General features: G+C 48.7%; 1 protein-coding gene across 1 annotated transcript in view; it reads right to left on the bottom strand.

Moving 5' to 3' along the window:
* LOC142311791 (interferon regulatory factor 8-like) overlaps positions 1-11,526 on the bottom strand; it is a 41,572-nt gene extending 30,046 nt beyond the window's left edge. The window contains exon 1 of the mRNA XM_075350532.1: positions 11,454-11,526. The gene's annotated coding sequence lies outside the window, so the exon portion shown is untranslated. The remainder of the gene's footprint in view (positions 1-11,453) is intronic.
* Positions 11,527-21,858: the final 10,332 nt, after the last annotated feature.

Below are 21,858 nucleotides of genomic sequence, written 5' to 3'. Positions count from 1 at the left end.
CGGCCCAGTGGATCCACCTCCTGGGTCTGCCCGACCGCCTGGCCCTGCACATGTCTGGCTGAATTTTAAGAAAGTTAACCCATGCTAGGCACTGAGAATCCATGTCGTCACACTCCCATCCTGGTATATGGCCGCATCCTGCTATATACCCCCATCCTGCTCATATACCCCCATCCTGCTATATAACCCATCCTGGCATATGGCTGCATCCTGCTATATACCCCATCCTGGTGTATGGCCGCATACTGCTATATACCCCATCCTCGTGTATGGCCACATCCTGCTATATACCCCATCCTGGTGTATGGCCGCATCCTGCTATATACCACATCCTGGCATATGGCCGCATCCTCCTATACAGTTAGGTCCAGAAATATTTGGACAGTGATACAATTTTCGCGAGTTGGGCTCTGCATGCCACCACATTGGATTTGAAATGAAACCTCTACAACAGAATTCAAGTGCAGATTGTAACGTTTAATTTGAAGGTTTCAACAAAAATATCTGATAGAAATTGTAGGAATTGTACACATTTCTTTACAAACACTCCACATTTTAGGAGGTCAAAAGTAATTGGACAAATAAACCAAACCCAAACAAAATATTTTTATTTTCAATATTTTGTTGCGAATCCTTTGGAGGCAATCACTGCCTTAAGTCTGGAACCCATGGACATCACCAAACGCTGGGTTTCCTCCTTCTTAATGCTTTGCCAGGCCTTTACAGCCGCAGCCTTCAGGTCTTGCTTGTTTGTGGGTCTTTCCGTCTTAAGTCTGGATTTGAGCAAGTGAAATGCATGCTCAATTGGGTTAAGATCTGGTGATTGACATGGCCATTGCAGAATGTTCCACTATTTTGCACTCATGAACTCCTGGGTAGCTTTGGCTGTATGCTTGGGGTCATTGTCCATCTGTACTATGAAGCGCCGTCCGATAAACTTTGCGGCATTTGGCTGAATCTGGGCTGAAAGTATATCCCGGTACACTTCAGAATTCATCCGGCTACTCTTGTCTGCTGTTATGTCATCAATAAACACAAGTGACCCAGTGCCATTGAAAGCCATGCATGCCCATGCCATCACGTTGCCTCCACCATGTTTTACAGAGGATGTGGTGTGCCTTGGATCATGTGCCGCTCCCTTTCTTCTCCAAACTTTTTTCTTCCCATCATTCTGGTACAGGTTGATCTTTGTCTCATCTGTCCATAGAATACTTTTCCAGAACTGAGCTGGCTTCATGAGGTGTTTTTCAGCAAATTTAACTCTGGCCTGTCTATTTTTGGAATTGATGAATGGTTTGCATCTAGATGTGAACCCTTTGTATTTACTTTCATGGAGTCTTCTCTTTACTGTTGACTTAGAGACAGATACACCTACTTCACTGAGAGTGTTCTGGACTTCAGTTGATGTTGTGAACGGGTTCTTCTTCACCAAAGAAAGTATGCGGCAATCATCCACCACTGTTGTCATCCGTGGACGCCCAGGCCTTTTTTAAGTTCCCAAGCTCACCAGTCAATTCTTTTTTTCTCAGAATGTACCCGACTGTTGATTTTGCTACTCCAAGCATGTCTGCTATCTCTCTGATGGATTTTTTCTTTTTTTTCAGCCTCAGGATGTTCTGCTTCACCTCAATTGAGAGTTCCTTAGACCGCATGTTGTCTGGTCACAGCAACAGCTTCCAAATGCAAAACCACACACCTGTAATCAACCCCAGACCTTTTAACGGCTTCATTGATTACAGGTTAACGAGGGAGACGCCTTCAGAGTTAATTGCAGCCCTTAGAGTCCCTTGTCCAATTACTTTTGGTCCCTTTAAAAAGAGGAGGCTATGCATTACAGAGCTATGATTCCTAAACCCTTTCTCCGATTTGGATGTGAAAACTCTCATATTGCAGCTGGGAGTGTGCACTCTCAGCCCATATTATATATATAATTGTATTTCTGAACATGTTTTTGTAAACTACTAAAATAACAAAACTTGTGTCACTGTCCAAATATTTCTGGACCCAACTGTATACCCCATCCTGGCATATGGCCGCATTCTGCTATATACCCCATCCTGGTGTATGGCCGAATCCTGCTATATACCCTATCCTGGTGTATGGCCGCATCCTGTGGTACACAAAAAAATAAACGTTCATACTCGGCTTTCCTCGCTCCACGCAGCATCGCTTCTCCTCCAGTCTGTGCCAGCAGCAGGGCCTCTGACCTGTGTGGAGCTGGCCACAATCCTTGCAGCATCACTTGTCCTCCTCTCTGTGCCGGCCGTGACTGTGAGTGGACACACAGCCGCGGCCGGCATAGACAGGAGGACATCACGATGCTGCAGGGACCGGGCCGGTGAGTATACTGATTCAATGCACCCCGCGCTGATGATGATGTGTGGGGTGCAGTGAATATAGCCACACATGATCCCTCCAGGCTGTAGTTGCCAGGGGTGATCATGCGGGCTGGCTGTTTAGTATACACGCATCCCCCGCCCATCACCCCGCCCACCTGTCAGCGCCGGCTTCAGCGCTGAGAGATTATGGGCGGGAGGATGAGCATGCATATGAAATGAGCAAGCCCACGTCGTTCTGGCATGCCGGGGTGGCGGGGAAAGCCCCGGTAGGCCCCGACCTTGTCTTCAGTATCCTGTAACCCCAGTGTCAGTATCCAGTACTCCCAGTGTCAGTGTCATTATCCTGTAATCCCAGTGTCATTGTCATTATCCTGTACCCCCAGTGTCAGTCATTATCGTGTACCCCCAGTGTCATTATCCTGTAGCCCAGTGTCAGTATCCTGTACCTCCAGTGTCAGTATCCTGTACCTCCAGTGTCAGTGCTATTATCCTGTACCTACAGTGTCAGTGTCATTATCCTGTACCCCCAGTGTCAGTGTAATTATCCTGTACCCCTAGTCCTAGTGTCAGTATTATTATCCTGTACCCCGAGTGTCAGTGTCATTATCCTATATCCCAAGTGTCAATGTCATTATCCTGTACCCCAAGTGTCCGTGTTATTATCCTGTACCTCCAGTGTCAGTGCCATTATCCTGTACTCCCAGTGTCATTATCTTGTGCCCCCAGTGTCATTATCCTGTACCCCCAGTGTCAGTGTCATTATCCTGTACCCCAGTGTCAGTGTCATTATCCTGTACCTCAAGTGTCAGTGTCATTATCCTGTACCCCCAGTGTCATTATCCTGTACCCCGAGTGTCAGTGTCATTATCCTGTACCTCCAGTGTCATTACCCTGTACCCCCAGTGTCATTATCCTGTACCCCCAGTATCAGTGTCATTATCCTGTACCCCAGTATCAGGGTCATTATCCTGTACCCCAGTGTCATTATCCTGTACCCCAGTGTCAGTATCCTGTACCCCCAGTGTTATTATCCTGTACCCCCAGTGTCAGTATCCAGTACCCCCAGTGTCAGTGTCATTATCCTGTACCCCTAGTCCTAGTGTCAGTATTATTATCCTGTACCCCGAGTGTCAGTGTCATTATCCTATATCCCAAGTGTCAATGTCATTATCCTGTACCCCAAGTGTCCGTGTATTATCCTGTACCTCCAGTGTCAGTGCCATTATCCTGTACTCCCAGTGTCATTATCTTGTGCCCCCAGTGTCATTATCCTGTACCCCCAGTGTCAGTGTCATTATCCTGTACCTCAAGTGTCAGTGTCATTATCCTGTACCCCCAGTGTCATTATCCTGTACCCCGAGTGTCAGTGTCATTATCCTGTACCTCCAGTGTCATTACCCTGTACCCCCAGTGTCATTATCCTGTACCCCCAGTATCAGTGTCATTATCCTGTACCCCAGTATCAGGGTCATTATCCTGTACCCCAGTGTCATTATCCTGTACCCCAGTGTCAGTATCCTGTACCCCCAGTGTTATTATCCTGTACCCCCAGTGTTATTATCCTGTACCCCCAGTGTCAGTATGCAGTACCCCCAGTGTCAGTGTCATTATCCTGTACCCCTAGTCCTAGTGTCAGTATTATTATCCTGTACCCCGAGTGTCAGTGTCATTATCCTGTACCCCAAGTGTCAATGTCATTATCCTGTACCCCAAGTGTCCGTGTTATTATTCTGTACCTCCAGTGTCAGTGCCATTATCCTGTACTCCCAGTGTCATTATCTTGTGCCCCCAGTGTCATTATCCTGTACCCCCAGTGTCAGTGTCATTATCCTGTACCCCAGTGTCAGTGTCATTATCCTGTACCTCAAGTGTCAGTGTCATTATCCTGTACCCCCAGTGTCATTATCCTGTACCCCGAGTGTCAGTGTCATTATCCTGTACCTCCAGTGTCATTACCCTGTACCCCCAGTGTCATTATCCTGTACCCCCAGTATCAGTGTCATTATCCTGTACCCCAGTATCAGGGTCATTATCCTGTACCCCAGTGTCATTATCCTGTACCCCAGTGTCAGTATCCTGTACCCCCAGTGTTATTATCCTGTACCCCCAGTGTTATTATCCTGTACCCCCAGTGTCATTATCCTGTATCCCCAGTATCAGTGTCATTATCCTGTACCTCCAGTATCAGTGTCATTATCCTGTACTCCAGTGTCAGTATCTTATGCGGGCGTCACACGGGACGATCTATCGTGCGATCGCACGAGCGATCGTACCCACCCCCGTCGTTTGTACGTCACGGGCCATTAGTTGCCTGTAGTGCACAAAGTTGTTAACCCCCTGTCACACGCACTTACCTCCCGGACGACCTCGCTGTGGGCGGCGAACATCCTCTTCCTGAAGGGGGAGGGATGTTCGGCGTCACAGCGACGTCACACAGCCGCCGTCCAATAGAAGCGGAGGGGCGAAGATGAGCGGGATATAAACATCCCGCCCACCTCCTTCCTTCCGCATTGCCGGCGGCCGCAGGTAAGCTTTGTTCTTCGTTCCCGGGGGGGTCACATGTAGCGATGTGTGCTGCCCCGGGAACGATGAACAACCGGCGCACAGAAGAAGAAACGACTTTTTGAAAATCAGCAAGGTGTCAACAAGCAACGATAAGGTGAGTATTTTTGCTCGTTCACTGTCGCTCGTAGCTGTCACACGCTACGATATATCAAACGATGCCGGATGTGCGTCACTAACGACGTGACCCCGCCGACATATCGCCCGATATATCGTACCGTGTGACGCCCGCATTAGGCTATATGTAATTACTCTTCAGGGGGCCTCTATATGTGATGATAGTACAGGAAGAGCCTCAATATAAATACTGTATATGTAAAAAAAAAAAATCAAAAAGCATGATCTGCCTATAGAGCAGTATTGTCAGAATAAACAGGACTAGTGAAGGGTTTATCCAACATGTAACACTAATGTGGAAACCATAGAGAGGCTTTTAAAGGCCTCTGTCCCAGAGTGACTGATCACATCCAGTACAGATACTTGTGGGCGATCATTACCTGATAATTATGTAATGTGTGAAGGTGGAAAGAGAAGAGAATTCACCAGTCTCCAAATGGAAGAGTGTATGGAGGGTAATGCTGCACACCTCCACATACTGACTCTATAGGGGACTTCCCTATATGGTGAATAGATGGCGGCATCGGTGGATTAATTTTAGTAATCTTTTCCATGTGAAGATGCTGGATAACATTTTGCTTTTCTTTGAATATTGTTTGGCTGATGGACTCGGTAGTTCTCTAGGACAAGGAATGTCCATGTGCAAGAAAAACTGCGACTGACTGTAAATCACAGATTCCATTATTAACTACAATAAATAACATGCTACAAGAAATCCTGTGATATATGCAGGGCATAGTACAGGTCTCTTCTGCGCACTGTAGAGTTTGCTAAAAGGCACATGTTATACTGAGAGAAGCCGAAAATGAACAAGTAATAAAAACATTCATGGTAGCTATAGTGTGGGCCCCTAGAGGTAATTTCCCTGGTAAGCCCCTCACACCCCAGTCCAACCCTGGTCACGGTAGGCGCTGCTGCAGCCTGCTCGTGCCCCCGATGACCCACGCCACTGCAGCACCCTCATTCCCCACAGCCATGCCCTACATTCAGACCATAAGACGCACCCCCCACTTTCCCCCAACATTTGGGGGAAAGAAAGTGCGTCTTATAGTCCGAAAAATACAGTAATCACGCCCGGGCCCGGCACTAGGGTACTTTTGAAGCATCACAGGTCTGGACTTGGTCCGGCCATCACGGAAATGCAAAAAAAAACCAGTAAAAAAACGCTGTAAAAACTGCACCAAAAGCCTGGCCAAAAACCATATCAAAGCGAAGAAAACCACCAGGAGACCCCCAGGAGATTTATGCCATGAGATCAATTTTTGGACAGGAAAAAAATGCACCAAAAAAGTCCTGTGTAAACAGTCTTACATTTTCATTTTGCCAAAACGTTTCTTCTCTTTATAACCTGCCTCCCATCTCCCCAATATTTTCCTTAATCTCTGAGACTTTCCTGTGGTTCCTTCCATTTTTCTTTCTTGAACCTACTTTTTTCTTATCAAACCTCCTTTTCATTTAGCTAGAAGATTCCTTACTTGTCTCAAGAACTCTTTTTCTTTAGTGTCTCTCCTAAAGGCCCCGTCACACACAGATAAATCTCTGGCAGATCTGTGGTTGCAGTGAAATCATGGACATATTGTTCCATTTGTACACAGCAACAAACCTGGCACTGATTGTCCACAATTTCACTGCAACCACAGATCTGTCGCAGATTTATCTCTGTGTGTGACAGGGCCTTAAGCCTAAAGGTGACAACGCATACTAGGTAAAAGTAAATTGATACAAAGGGGTTTTCCACTTTCCACAAAATGGACCCCAAACCACTGAAGTCATGTAAAATGATACAGCCAAATAGTTCTCCCTCTCCTCAGGTTCAACGCTGACTCTCTATAAGGCCTCTGTCACACGTTCATGCCTCCGGTACGTGTTTGACAGTTTTCTCACGTACCGGAGACACGGGCACACGTGGACCTATCTATTCCTAATGGTTTGGACACACGTAAGTATTTTAGAACGGAACGTGTGTCCGTGCCGTACTTACGTGTGTCCGTGTGTTTCTCACGCTGACATGTCCGTTTTTCTCCGGCATCACGGGTGTCACACGGCCCGCACCCGTACCCCACGGATGTAGTGTGGATGCGGTCCCGTGTGACACGCGCCGGAGAAAACTCACGCGTCAGAGAAAAAAAACCCAAATCTTTACTCACCTTCTCCAGCCCTGCAGTCTCTGCGGTTGCTGTCACTTGCTGCCGACCGCCGCTCATTATGCTCATTTAATATTCACTTCACTGCGGCCAGAAGCGGCAGCAGTGGGGAGTCAGCAGGACCGGAAACCGAAGATCAGTACCCTGGACAGCAGGAAAGACCACATGAGTATGCAAATTACCAACTCTCCGTGTGTTATTGCGGATAGCACACGTAGAACACACGTGGTCCACACGTACCGAAGACACGTACTTACCAAACGCAACACGCAGGGAAAATACGTGTCTCGCAGCACGTGCGTGATTTTCATGTATGTGTGGCAGAGGCCTAACATAGATATATACAGTAGGGATAATAAGTATTTGATAATCTGCGGATTTTGCAAGTTTTCCCACCTACAAGGGTGAAGTCTATAATTTTTATTGTAGTTACACTTTAACTGTGACAGAATAAAAAAAAAAAATCAGAAAATCACATTGTAGGATTTTTAAATGAATAAATTGCATTTTATTGCATGAAATAAGTACAAGGTGGCCATAAAATAACCTAAGGTGTTTGGGGCCGTGTGCAGACTGACCCACGTGGACAGAATTGGCTGAATTTGGTATGTGTGCTATTCAAGACATTGGAAAATGGAAGGCATTTTAAAGGGAACCTGTCAGCAGAATTTTTGCAATTACAGTGGTACCTCGCTTAACGAGTAACCCACTTAACGAGAATTTCGCTTAACAAGCAAAGCTTTCTATAAATTTGTAACCCGGTTTACGAGAAAGCTTTGCTGTACGAGCGAAATGCTCACCGCACACACTTCTAGTTCTGTACATCCACCGCGCTCTGACCCGCACTTGCAGTCCACACAAACACACACATGTACGCACAAACACACACACACATGCACGCACGCACACACATACAGTATTATGCTCATCTTACCTTCCGTTCCACCGCAGGTCTCATGGTTCTTGTATTTTCCGGGTACATCGCGACGTCCTCGCGGCGAACTACAAGTACCATGAGGCCGGCGGAGGAACGGAAGGTAAAGTGAGCATAATATGTGTACCTTACATTTCATCGCCGGCCTCTTGGGTCCTGTAGTTCGCCGCTCCGCTCCACTCCAGGCTGTACATCGGCAACCATAGCGACGAAGCACGAACTTCCTGTCACCGCTACTCATAGGCAGCGCACTGGCCAATCAGAGGCAAGCGGCTCTGCCTTTGACGTCAGAGCGCTGGGAGCGGAAGTTCCTCCCTAGTCGTTATGGTAACTCGATACACAGCCCGTACCGGAGAACAGCAAGTCCCAGGAGACCGGCGATGGAACGGAAGGTAAGGTGAGCATATAATATGTGCGTGTGCGTGCATGCTTGTGTGTGTTTGTGTGAGTTTGTGTGTGTTTATGCATGTGTGGAATGACAGAATAGGGGACCAGGATGGGACATTTAACAAGTTGTGGAACGAATCGTCTGCATTGCAATGATTTCCTATGGGAAATCTTGCTTTGCTGAACGAGTAACTTGGTTAACAAGCACAGTCCCAGAACGGATTGTTCTCGTTAAGCAAGGTTCCACTGTAAAGTAAAAGAATCCCCTTCTGCAGCTCCTGGGCTGCATTCTAGAAAGGATCCTCTTGCTACTGTGCCCCCTTTGAGACCTAAATAAACACTTTATAATTTCTTACCTTTTTGTATGCTAATGTGGTTTTATGGTCACGGGGGCGGGCTGTATTTCGTCCGTTATTCCCCCTCCTGCCGCTGTTTGCCGTCCCCCATTGATCATTTACATACATGAGGACGCCGCCCTCATGAACTTTGTGCTCCCGAGGTCTCCCGCATGCCCAGTGGCACTATCGCGGGACAGCACTGTGCAAAGCGTGAACGCTGGTGAGGTGATTGCGCAGGCGCGAGATTATGGGCGGCGCTGTGATTGTCATCAGCAGCGTCATCCAAGTACCCGCCCATAATCTCGTGCCCGTGCTTTTCCCTCTGCCTCCACCGTTATGCGCAAGCGCTGGCCATATCAACCACGTTACCTATTAGCCATCTTTCCCTGGAGCAGGAAATAGATGGGAGGAGCAGCACACCCCCGATCATAACCACATAACGGTGGAGGTAGAGGGAAAAGCACGGGCACGAGATTATGGGCAGGTACTTGGATGACGCTGCTGATGACAATCACAGCGCCGCCCATAATCTCGCGCCTGCGCAATCACCTCACTAGCGTTCACGCTTTGCACAGTGCTGTCCCGCGATAGTGCCACTGGACATGCGCGAGACCTCAGGCGCACAAAGTTCATGAGGGTGGCGTCCTTATGTATGTAAATGAGCAATGGGGGACGGCATACAGCGGCAGGAGGGCGAATAATGGACGAAATACAACCCACCACCGTGACCATAAAACCACATTAGCATAGAAAAAGGTAAGAATTTATAGTGTTTTTTTAGGTCTCAAAGGGGGCACAATAGCAAAAGGGACCTTTCTAGAATGCAGCCCAGGAGCTGCAGAAGGGGATTCTTTTAGTTTAATTGCGAAAATTCTGCTGACAGGTTCCCTTTAAAAAATGTTTTATACCAAAACTTCCCACTAGGTGAAAAAGTGGCGCTGTAGAGTAAGCACGCCTTGCATCTCAGTCTGCAAGATGCCTGTCTCTTTGCCGGATTGTGCGCTGTTAGTGCAGTTTTTTTTATGGGAAAGCTATAGCTGCACTGAGAGCCTTTCGTCGTTTGAAAGACATTCATATATGTAGGGGTGAAATGGCTGTCAATTCACTGAGACAGATGATGACACATTTGAGGCAACAGGGTTACTGAGTTTTCAGCCAGGGCACGGGCGACGACCGGCAAGCAGAGAGGTTGTGGAGGACATTGCCACTGCCGTTGTGTGACAGGGCACAAACAACCCTCCCGGGAACAGCAGTGCACGCAGTGTTTCCAGGCAATTGGGGCTCCCGTACAACACAGTGTGGGGAGTTTTGGTATACGGTAATTTTTTTTTTTAAGATGCCTCCATTTCCCCATGCCTTGAATAGCATACATACCAATTTTCAACCAATTCTGTCCACTGGGTCAGTCAGCACACGGCTCCAAACACCTTAGGTATGGCCACCTTGCATTTGATCACATACCAATCAGCAAGAACTCTGGCTGTCACAGACCTGATATTTTTTCTTTAAGAAGCCTTCTACTCTGCACTTACTACCTGTATTAATTGCACCTGTTTGAACTCCTTATCTGTATAAAAGACACAGTCCACACACTCAATCAATCACAATCCAACCTCTCCACCAAAGTCAAGACTAGAGAGCTGTCTAACAACATCTGGAACAAAATTGTAGACCTGCAAAAGGCTGGGATGGGTTACAGGACAATAGGCAAGCAGCTTGGTGACAAAGCAACAACTGTAAACACAAGATGACTGTCAATTTTACTCAGTCTGGGGCTCCATGCAAGATCTTGCCTTGTGGGATAAGGATGATTCTGAGAAAGGTCTGGAATCAACCCAGAACTACACAGGAGGCCTTGGTCAATGACCAGAAGAGAGCTGGGACCACAATCTCAAAAATTAACTAAACCAACATTTTTTTTTCTTCTTCTAAAATCAATAATTTTATTTGTCAATTCTCTAAAATCAATAGAGACAAACAAGACACACATACAGAGTGTTTATGTGAGCAGTGCACACCAGGTAAAACTCGTATACAGGGATTGATGGGTCTCGAATTGCAGTTTTATATTGTTTAGCTAGTTCGATTAATTACCAGCAATACAGAGGGAATAATGGTAGTACTATCCCTCTACTGAATCCTACCTGACAATGGGGCTTTAAGCACCCTAACTTTTTAGTGCCCCAATATATATATACCTTTTATTTAGCCCAACATTTCAGCATGCTTATTTACAACCTTCCCATTTACCCTGGGACCTTCATTTCTAAATCGACAAAGTTCTATTTACCTTCCTTTCCCCATAACCTTCCATGTAACCTAGACCCTCCATTCTACATCCACAAACTTCCCTTTACCATAAAACCTTCATTCCTTTATTCACAACCCTCGTTTAACCCTAAAACTCCCGGGTTTTTTTATCCCCAACTTTCCTTATTGTTCTCCAGAACCACATCTTCTCCTCCATGCAATCTCACCTTGTTTCTCCAGAACAGCCCTCATTTTTGCTTAGAACTTTCTTTTCTCCTGAACCTTAGTGGCTACTTTCTTTCTAGAAGTACTGTCCCCCAATATGATCATTAGTCAATACATTACCTACAGCCCAGTCTTCATGTGCTCCAGGGGTTCTTACCTGCAGTGTCGTATTTTAACACACGTTTCTTCCTTTTGTACCTTCTCTCCAGATTCAGTTCTCATCAAATGAATGAAAAGTGAAACTGATTATCTTTACTTTCAGTTTCCAACTTCGCAATGCGTAGAACAAGAATCACGTCGGCCCCAACTTATAAATAGATTTAACCAGCAAACTGTAAATGTACAAAACTACAAAAGTATTTTTTTTTTCATGCCAACGGAACCCTTCATACATGGTTTATCACTATAGTAATAAAAAAGATCCATATTCATATAGAATAAATATTGCAAAAAAAGACATGAAGGTGGAGCCTAAAGAGGAAACAAGTCTGAGAACCTGGGGAAAAAAAGAAGTGACTAACCCTAGGGGATTGGCAGCATGAGTCTTGTAGCTTCTGTGGTTTTATATAAACACGTGAAGTGATGAGCCAGGGGAGCCTCCGGCCTTGTAGTCGTGGCTGTAGTTTTCAGGCTGGTCCCTGGCTTCACCACTTCTTCAAGGTCGGGGACTGACTTGGTGGGGCAGAGTGTGATAGTGCATTCGCCGGACGACGTACAAACGATCTTCAGACAAAGGGTGCTGGTTACAAACGACATCCTTTATTGCACAACAGGATCCGGCAGTAAAATCAGGCACTTTCGGTGGAGCTGGGGGCAGCCTGCCCTAACGCACCCTCTGGTGGGGATATGCCCGGGGTACTCCACTTCACCGGGCTCCCACACTTTGGTTTCATGCACACCGGACCCACACCAGTTGCTTCACACCCTGAGGTTACGTTCCCCTCCTTGCTCTCCGGCGCCCCCTGGTGGTCCCGCTCACACACTCTGCCCCTTGGTGTTCTCAGCCTTCTGTCCCGGATCCAACTGCCTCACACACACTCACACATTCCCCCATGATACAGCCGGCTCCTCCTCCCCGGTGGCGACAGCCGTCCCACCCGGCCACTAGGGGTGCCCTATCACAACATAACATAATAAAAGTCAACATTTTTATTAATTACAATTCCGGGATATCTATGCTGGTACTGGTAGGGGGTAGGCTCACCCACTACACACGACTTAAGCTTAAAGGAATTTACTAGAGACCACAAAGCTTGTAATGTTTCTATCTAGGGGCAGACATATCATTGGTGCAACCTGTGCAGCTGCACAGGGGCCCAAAGGGTAAGGGGGCCCAATACCACCTCATAGGAGGAGAAATTGTGCATTATGATAAGTTCATGGGCTGCAAAGGGCCCATATATTGTTCCTGCACAGGGGCCCTTTCTGTCTGTGACCACCAGTGGTTTTATCTGAAGAACTGCAGAATCCAGAACAATATAGAATCCAGCCATTCTCAAGGACATAGATTTAATGTGTTTTCATCCATTCATTCTGTATAGTGTATAGTGTTTGTTGTACTTTGCTGCCATCTACTGGCCATTGTTATAATGTTATTTATGTATTATGAGTAGCACAACAAAGATATATTTTACTTGTATTATGAGTGTAATTTTACCATAATGCCTCTCTCTCTGTAACGCCTCCTATCTTGTTTGCTCACATCCTTTATTTTTGGTCAGTGCCATCTTGCCCGCACATACATCAGGACTGTTACCTCTAGCTTGAATCTTCCATCTTGTATCTCTCATCTTTCCCTTTATCTTCCTCCACATCTTACCTCAGCATATCAAGATACTGTCAATAAATACGTTAAAGTTCGTCCATTGCATTGACCTTCCTGGATTTACCATGTGCAGCTGGTCAGGAGTGGGAGGAGAAGTTAGCGAGTAATCCATCTACCATTGCTTGTACAGAGATCCTCGCTCACATGCCTCAGACACATCTCACATATGAGCATCGGTGACAGAATAGTAAAGGGTACTTTACACGCTGCGATATCGGTACCGATATCACTAGCGAGCGAACCTGCCCCCGTCGGTTGTGCGTCACGGGCAAATCGCTGCCCGTGGCGCACAACATCGCTAACACCTGTCACACGGACTTACCTTCCCTGCGACGTCGCTATGGCCGGCGATCCGCCTCCTTTCTAAGGGGGCGGTACGTGCTGCATCACAGCGATATCACACGGCAGCCGTCCACCTCCTTCCTTCCTCATTGCGGCCGGCCGCAGGTACGAGGTTGTTGCTCGTTCCTGCGGTGTTACACATAGCGATGCGTGCTGCCGCAGGATCGACGAACAACCTCGCTACTGAATAGACAACGATTTTTGGTAAGTGAACGATGTCTCACATACCAACGATTTTTGCCTATTTTGCGATCGTTTAAGGTCGTTCATACGTGTTACACGCTGCGACGTCGCTAACGACACCGGATGTGCGTCACAAACACCGTGACCCCGACGATATATCGTTAGCGATGTCGCAGCGTGTAAATGGCCCTTAACAGGAGACCTAAGACTAGTGTCTGTGTGCATATGTGTAGTCTGCTAGCAACCCTAGAACCATCTTAGCAAAAGCATGTCCACAAAAAGTACAGTGGATCCCTCCGTTAGCCAAACGCATCTTGTTCCTGACAACACAGATGCACCAAACATGTAACCAAACCAACACCAAAGGTCAGAGAGAACTTTGAGACGACCACAGATGAGTTACGTGATAACCTAGATCAGTGATGGCTGACCTATGACACACGTATCAGAGATGACACGCTGGGCCATTTTTGCTGACACGCGCAGCAGGGGCAGATGGCCGCATCCGATCTATAAGATAAGCCGCGGCCGTCGGTGATTTAACTAGAACTACATTTTTGGCTAAACTGTTCTGAAATGACCGGACCAGGGGGCTGCCCATGCAATTCTAGTTAAATCACCAGCAGCCACGGCTTGTCTTATAGATCGGGATGCGGCCGCCGGTAATTTGTGTTCTGTACCTTTAATCAGGGTTCTGAGTGAGCTGTGCTTACGTACAATGCAGTACGTAACATGCCTCTCTCTAACCCATGGGTCTCAAACACGCGGCCCCTGAGGCAGTTTCTTGCGGCCCCCAGGCCCCTTGACGATTGGGGCCCTATGCCGGGGGTCTGCAGCCATCTGTGCTTTACTTCAGATGATTGATTTCCACCGACCAATCAGAGGCCAGCAGGTGACATCGTTGTATGACATCAACTACTGGCTTCTGATTGGGTGGCGGCCATTGGTAAACTTCTGCAGTGAGTTCCTGTGAGTGGTGGCGGAAATCAATATCTGAAGCGCAGATGGTTGCGGCCTCCGACATAAGGCCGCGATCGTCAGGAGGCCTGCGGGCCACTAGAAGCAGGAAAGAGGACACCGAGGTAACAGAGGACAAGCGAGAAGAATATTTCTTATATGTGTGTATGTGAAAATGGCATAAAGAGGGGCACATTACTACAGGATGGGGACAAGATTGTCAGATTGCTACAAAGGACAAGATGGGCACATTACTACAAGGGACAAGAGGGGCACATTACTATAGAGGACAAGATGGGGCACATTACTACAGGGGAGAAGATGGGCACATTACTACAGAGTACAAGATAGTCACATTACTACAGAGGACAAGGATGGGCACCTTACTACAGGGCACAAGGATGGGCACATTAGTACAAGGGGACAAGATGGGCAAATTACTACAAGGGGACAAGGATAGGTACATTACTACAAGGGGGACAATGATGGGCACAGTACTACAAGGGGGCAAGGATGGACACATTACTACAGGGGACAAGATAGTCACATTACCACAGAGGACAAGGATAAGGACATTACTACAGGGCACAAGGATGGGCATATTACTACATGGGGACAAGGTTGGGCACATTACTACAAGGGGACAAGGATGGGCACATTACTACAAGGTGACAAGGGTGGGCACATTACTACAAGAGGGCAAGGATGAGTACATTACTACAAGGGGGAAGGATGGGTATATTATTACAAGGGACAAGAATGGGCACATTACTAAAGGGGACAAGGATGGGCACATTACTAAAGAGGACACAGATGGGCACATTACTAAAGAGGACACAGATGGGCACATTACTAAAAGAGATAAGGACGGGCTTATTACAGCTGTCATGATAATGAATGGGCACTTTACTACATAATGGGGAAAAGATGGGCACATTACTACAGGAGACAAAGATGGGCACATTACTACAGGGGACAAAGATGGGCACATTACTACAGGGGACAAGGATTGGCACATTACTACAAGGGACAAGAATGGGCACATTACTACAAGGGACAAGAATGGGCACATTACTACAAAGGACAAAAATGGGCACATTACTACAAGGGACAAGGATGGGCACATTACTAAGAGAGAAGGATGGGCACATTACTAAAGGAGACAAGGATTGGCACATTACTAAATGAGACAAGGATGGTACATTACTCAAAGGGGACAAGATGGGCACATTACTACAGGAGACAAGGATGGGGATTACTACAAGGGACATGAATGGGCACATTATTACAAACAACAAGATTGGGCACATTATTAAAGGGGACAAAGATGGGCACATTACTCCAGGGGACAAGGATGGGCACATTATTACAAGGGACAAGGATGGGCACATTATTACAGGGGACAAGGATGAGGCACATTACTACAGCAGTCATGATAATGACTGCTGGGGGAGGGGAAGAGGTGAGAATGAGGCTAAGGGGTACTTCACACACAGCGAGATCGCTACTGAGATCGCTGCTGAGTCACGTTTTTTGTGACCTCATTAGCGATCTCGCTGTGTGTGACACTGAGCAGCGATCTGGCCCCTGCTGTGAGATCGCTGCTCGTTACACACAGCCCTGGTTCGTTTTTTTATTGTTGCTCTCCCGCTGATAAGCACACACCGCTGTGTGTGACAGCGAGAGAGCAACAATCCTGAATGTGCAGGGAGCAGGAGCCGGCGTCTGACAGCCTGCGGTAAGCTGTAACCAAGGTAAACATCGGGTAACCAAGGTGGTTACCCGATATTTACCTTCGTTACCAGCCTCCGCAGCTCTCACGCTGCCAGTGCCGGCTCCTGCTCCCTGCACACGTTAAGCTAAGCGGTGCGAGCTGGTAACTAAGGTAAACATCGGGTAACCATACCCGATGTTTACCTTAGTTACCAGTGTCCGCAGCTTCCAGACGCCGGCTCCGTGCAAGCGCAGCGCCGCTTGCACGTCACTGCTGGCTGGGGGCTGGTCACTGGTCGCTGGTGAGATCTGCCTGTTTGACAGGTCACCAGCGACCATGTAGCGATGCAGCAGCGATCCTGACCAGGTCAGATCGCTGGTCGGATCGCTGCTGCTGCTCTCCCGCTGATAAGCACACATCGCTGTGTGTGACAGCGAGAGAGCAACAATCCTGAATGTGCAGGGAGCAGGAGCCGGCGTCTGACAGCCTGCGGTAAGCTGTAACCAAGGTAAACATCGGGTAACCAAGGTGGTTACCCGATATTTACCTTCGTTACCAGCCTCCGCAGCTCTCACGCTGCCAGTGCCGGCTCCTGCTCCCTGCACACGCTAAGCTAAGCGGTGCGAGCTGGTAACCAAGGTAAACATCGGGTAACCATACCCGATGTTTACCTTAGTTACCAGTGTCCGCAGCTTCCAGACGCCGGCTCCGTGCAAGCGCAGCGTCGCTTGCACGTCGCTGCTGGCTGGGGGCTGGTCACTGGTCGCTGGTGAGATCTGACTGTTTGACAGGTCACCAGCGACCATGTAGCGATGCAGCAGCGATCCTGACCAGGTCAGATCGCTGGTCGGATCGCTGCTGCTGCTCTCCCGCTGATAAGCACACATCGCTGTGTGTGACAGCGAGAGAGCAACAATCCTGAATGTGCAGGGAGCAGGAGCCGGCGTCTGACAGCCTGCGGTAAGCTGTAACCAAGGTAAACATCGGGTAACCAAGGTGGTTACCCGATATTTACCTTCGTTACCAGCCTCCGCAGCTCTCACGCTGCCAGTGCCGGCTCCTGCTCCCTGCACACGCTAAGCTAAGCAGTGCGAGCTGGTAACTAAGGTAAACATCGGGTAACCATACCCGATGTTTACCTTAGTTACCAGTGTCCGCAGCTTCCAGACGCCGGCTCCGTGCAAGCGCAGCGTCGCTTGCACGTCGCTGCTGGCTGGGGGCTGGTCACTGGTCGCTGGTGAGATCTGCGTGTTTGACAGGTCACCAGCGACCATGTAGCGATGCAGCAGCGATCCTGACCAGGTCAGATCGCTGGTCGGATCGCTGCTGCTGCTCTCCCGCTGATAAGCACACATCGCTGTGTGTGACAGCGAGAGAGCAACAATCCTGAATGTGCAGGGAGCAGGAGCCGGCGTCTGACAGCCTGCGGTAAGCTGTAACCAAGGTAAACATCGGGTAACCAAGGTGGTTACCCGATATTTACCTTCGTTACCAGCCTCCGCAGCTCTCACGCTGCCATTGCCGGCTCCTGCTCCCTGCACACGCTAAGCTAAGCGGTGCGAGCTGGTAACTAAGGTAAACATCGGGTAACCATACCCGATGTTTACCTTAGTTACCAGTGTCCGCAGCTTCCAGACGCCGGCTCCGTGCAAGCGCAGCGTCGCTTGCACGTCGCTGCTGGCTGGGGGCTGGTCACTGGTCGCTGGTGAGATCTGCCTGTTTGACAGGTCACCAGCGACCATGTAGCGATGCAGCAGCGATTCTGACCAGGTCAGATCGCTGGTCGGATCGCTGCTGCATCGCTATAGTGTGAAGGTACCCTAAGGGGAGAGGAGATAATCCCTATCTCCTCTCCCCCTTCTGACCAGCAGTCATTATCAGATACTGTTTCGTTATTAGAGCTTCAAATATCATATATACAATATATACAAAAGTATGGATTTTTCGAGAAGTGACACACAACCCCATGTTATGCTCGTTTTTTTTATTAATTTTGGCACACAAAGCTCCAAAGGTTGGCCATCGCTGACCTAGCTGATTTCTGGGTGTGTCAAACGCTATTTAGCAGCGCGTGCACACTCTGACAGTAATGCAACAGATTTAACCACAACCTTGAGTGGTTTATCAACTGCCTATGATTATTACGAGTGACTGTCTGCATAGTACATTGCATTGCTGTGCATCTCTGACATGAACGATGGAACAGCAGAGCTTGCTGAAAGGGATACTCTACTCCACAAAAAGACTGCGTTATTGCGAGATGCCCAGGATAAGGCAGAACTCCGCATTGCAAATCTACAAGAGATAAGGTCACATTGATCAACGTCGACGAAAATCACATCTTGATCTTCCAGATCATCTCATTCACGAAAGTCAACGTTGTCTGACAACCTACTGAAAATCCATGCTAATGCAGAGGAAGCTAGAGTTTGAAGCTACCTGGCAAGAAAGGAAGCTGAGGTTGAAGCCCAAAGGAAAATCTATGAAGCAAAACCGAACTACCAATTAAAAATCTCCCCCATCAGAAAAAGAAGAAACAGCAGTCCTTGCTAAACTGAAGGTCCTCGAACAAACACTAGGTCAAGATGCTGATCCAGACTGTCTCATTTTACGAGAAGTGGAAGACCCAGCACTACCGACTATGTGCCAAATCAATTACTGTCTATACCAGTTCAATCTCCAGCCTACCACATTGATTCTACAGAAAGGTGAAGGAAGTCGCCACTTACTACTGAAAAGGTAACACCCAGGGCTAACCCGCAATCTAGGCCACAGCCAGCGGACTCTAGGGCAGGGGTGGGGAACCTCCAGCCCGCGGGCCGTATGCGGCCCGCCGACCTTTTCTGCGGCCCCCTGGCAGATTGCCGGGGGCGGCAGTGTTCGAGCCGCCACCGTGGTCTTGCAGGCCGACGGCCCATTAAATCCCCACATGCGCTCCTTGTGGTTACCAGTGGGTTCTTCCACTGGCCAGTGCTGGCGTGCCAAGGACTAACTTTGTGGGTGGGTTTAGTGCCCTGCGCTTCCGTCCCACAGGAGCTTCACAGCTTCCAACAGTGTGTTCCCATCCTCTGCCCTACGGAACTCTGTGCCCGCCCTATGCCCTCCGAAGCTCTGTGCCTGCCCTCTGCCCTCCGGAGCTCTGTGCCCGCCCTCGAATGCTGTGTGTCCAGCACCTGCTCTCCGGTGCTGTGAGTCTGTACCACCCCCCCTCCCCACGTTGCGTGCAACCCTCAGTGCAGTGTGCCCTCAATGCTGTGTATCACCCCAGGTTTGTGTGCCCCCTGTGATATAGCTGTGCCTCCCCCCAGTGATATATCTGTGCCTCCCTCCAGTGATATAGCTGTGCCTCCCTCCAGTGATATAGCTGTGCCTCCCCCAGTGATATAGCTGTGCCTCCCCCCAGTGATATAGCTGTGCCTCCCTCCAGTGATATAGCTGTGCCTCCCCCCAGTGATATAGCTGTGCCTCCCCCCAGTGATATAGCTGTGCCTCCACCAAGTGATATAGCTGTGCCTCCCCCCAGTGATATAGCTGTGCCTCCCCCCAAGTGATATAGCTATGCCACCTCCCAGTGATGTCTGTGCCCCAAGCCCCTCTTGTGATGTTTGTGCCCCAAGTCCCTCTTGTGATGTGCATGCCCTCAGCGTCTCTTGTGATGTGCATGCCTCCAGCGTCTCCTGTGATGTGCATGCCCCCAGCGTCTCCTGTGATGTACATGTGTGACACCCCAGGGAGCCCAAGATAGGAGCTTCAATCCTAACCTGGTATACCCGTCGCCGGGCCAGTGGTTTGCAGAAGTCGTGGCCTGACCTGATGCCGTGGCCCTGTGGTGCACAGTAAAAGGGGCAAGCAAGCATTGTTCCTGGAGAAGCTGTCACCGGTTACGGTGATGACTGGGGTCCCGGCCTCCTCCGCTGCAGATCCTTCCTCCGACCTTTCCTAATCCAGGAGTGGAACGGATAATGTCAACTACGCCACCTGTGGTGTGCGGCCAGGGATAAGGCCGCCGCTGCTGGGTACCTCACCTGGGAAGATGTTGGGGTGCAGCTGAGATGATATCGCTCCCCACAGGTGGAGCGGTCCCCGAAAGGGAAAACGGGGGACTGGGAATCGCCGGATCACAAGGCGATGACAAATAGAGTCAGAGTCACTGGGTTGCGGGTTTCAGGTTTATTTACTCACAAGTCTTGGTGTCGCACCCAGGATGCTGGTCTTTACTGTGCTGACTCCGGTTGTTCCCAGGCAGGGCAGAGGTCACAGTCTGGTAGAGCAGCCTCCTTTTCTCCTTTTCTGCTCTCGTGTAGTGATCCTCTCCTGGTCTCTGGAGCTCTTGGAACCCGCTACTCTCGAAGCTGCGGTGGTTCCAATGGGGCAACAAAATCCTCCCCTCTGTAATCCTCTTCTCCTCCATGCCACACGGCTTCCCAGCTGGCCACCTCTCCCATTCCAAGTCTCTGCCGGCTAATGGACCGGGAAACTCCTAACTGGCAGCTCTCTCAGCTTAGGGGCTCTCTCAGCCAGCCTCTCACCCGGTCCCAGGTAAAGAAAGGTTGTATGAACTGGTCTGGAACTGGTAGTTCCTCTACTCTGCCTCCTTGAGTGAGACAGAGCTCCCTCAGGGAGCTGGTCACTGTGAGTCCACTCTCTCTGGTCTCCCAAGTGTTCTCAGGAAAATGAAACTAAACTGTCTGTTTTGTGAGTCACTCTTGCACATGCCCCCACCTAAGGAATGTTCCCTCTGTCTCTGTGTGTGAGGCTGTGTGAAGCAGAAACGAAACTTACCAGGCTTTAACCTCTTCCTGCCCAGGATGGACGGACATTATAACATACATAGAAATATATAAAATGCAACACCCCATAGCAACTAGTGTCAGGGGCGCTACACATGCCCCCAGCGTTTCCTGTGATGTGCATGCCCTCAGCGTTTCCTGTGACGAATACATCACATTGCAGATGCTGGGGGCATATACATCACAGGAGGGGCTGGAGACATATACATGTCCCCAGCCTTGTGTGATGTATGTGCCCCCAGTGTCTCCTGTGATGTATATACAGCAGTCCCAGCATCTCCTATGTGATGTATATACAGCAGTCCCAATGTCTTCTATGTAATGTATATGCCCCCAGCTCTCCAATGATGTATGTGCCACCAGTGTCTCCTGTGATGTATATACAGCAGTCCCAGTGTCTCCTGTGATGTATATACAGTGTCTGTTATGTGATGTATACGATTTACCAATCTTATTATCAAAAAGAGTTGACTGTGCTCCAGACCGTGACAAACTTGAAAAAGCAGCTGTGTGAAGAAACATGATTAGTATCACCAAACATCATGACCGCACCAAAGACAAGCAGCTCCAGCCGCCACAGTAGCGGTGAGTTAATTGTTTGACCAAATATAATAGGGTCATTTTCACATTGACAATTTTGTGCGTCCCCTGAAGGTTGGTAGAAATTTCCAAATGGCCCCTGGCAGAAAAAAGGTTCCCCACCCCTGCTCCAGGGACTAAACCGAAGCTTAACCCTCATGCTGCTTCATTT

The sequence above is a fragment of the Anomaloglossus baeobatrachus genome, chromosome 5 (genome assembly GCF_048569485.1).
Source record: "Anomaloglossus baeobatrachus isolate aAnoBae1 chromosome 5, aAnoBae1.hap1, whole genome shotgun sequence".
NCBI lineage: Eukaryota > Metazoa > Chordata > Amphibia > Anura > Aromobatidae > Anomaloglossus > Anomaloglossus baeobatrachus.
Note: the sequence above shows the minus strand (reverse complement) of the source record. Positions and strands in the feature narration are given on the sequence as shown.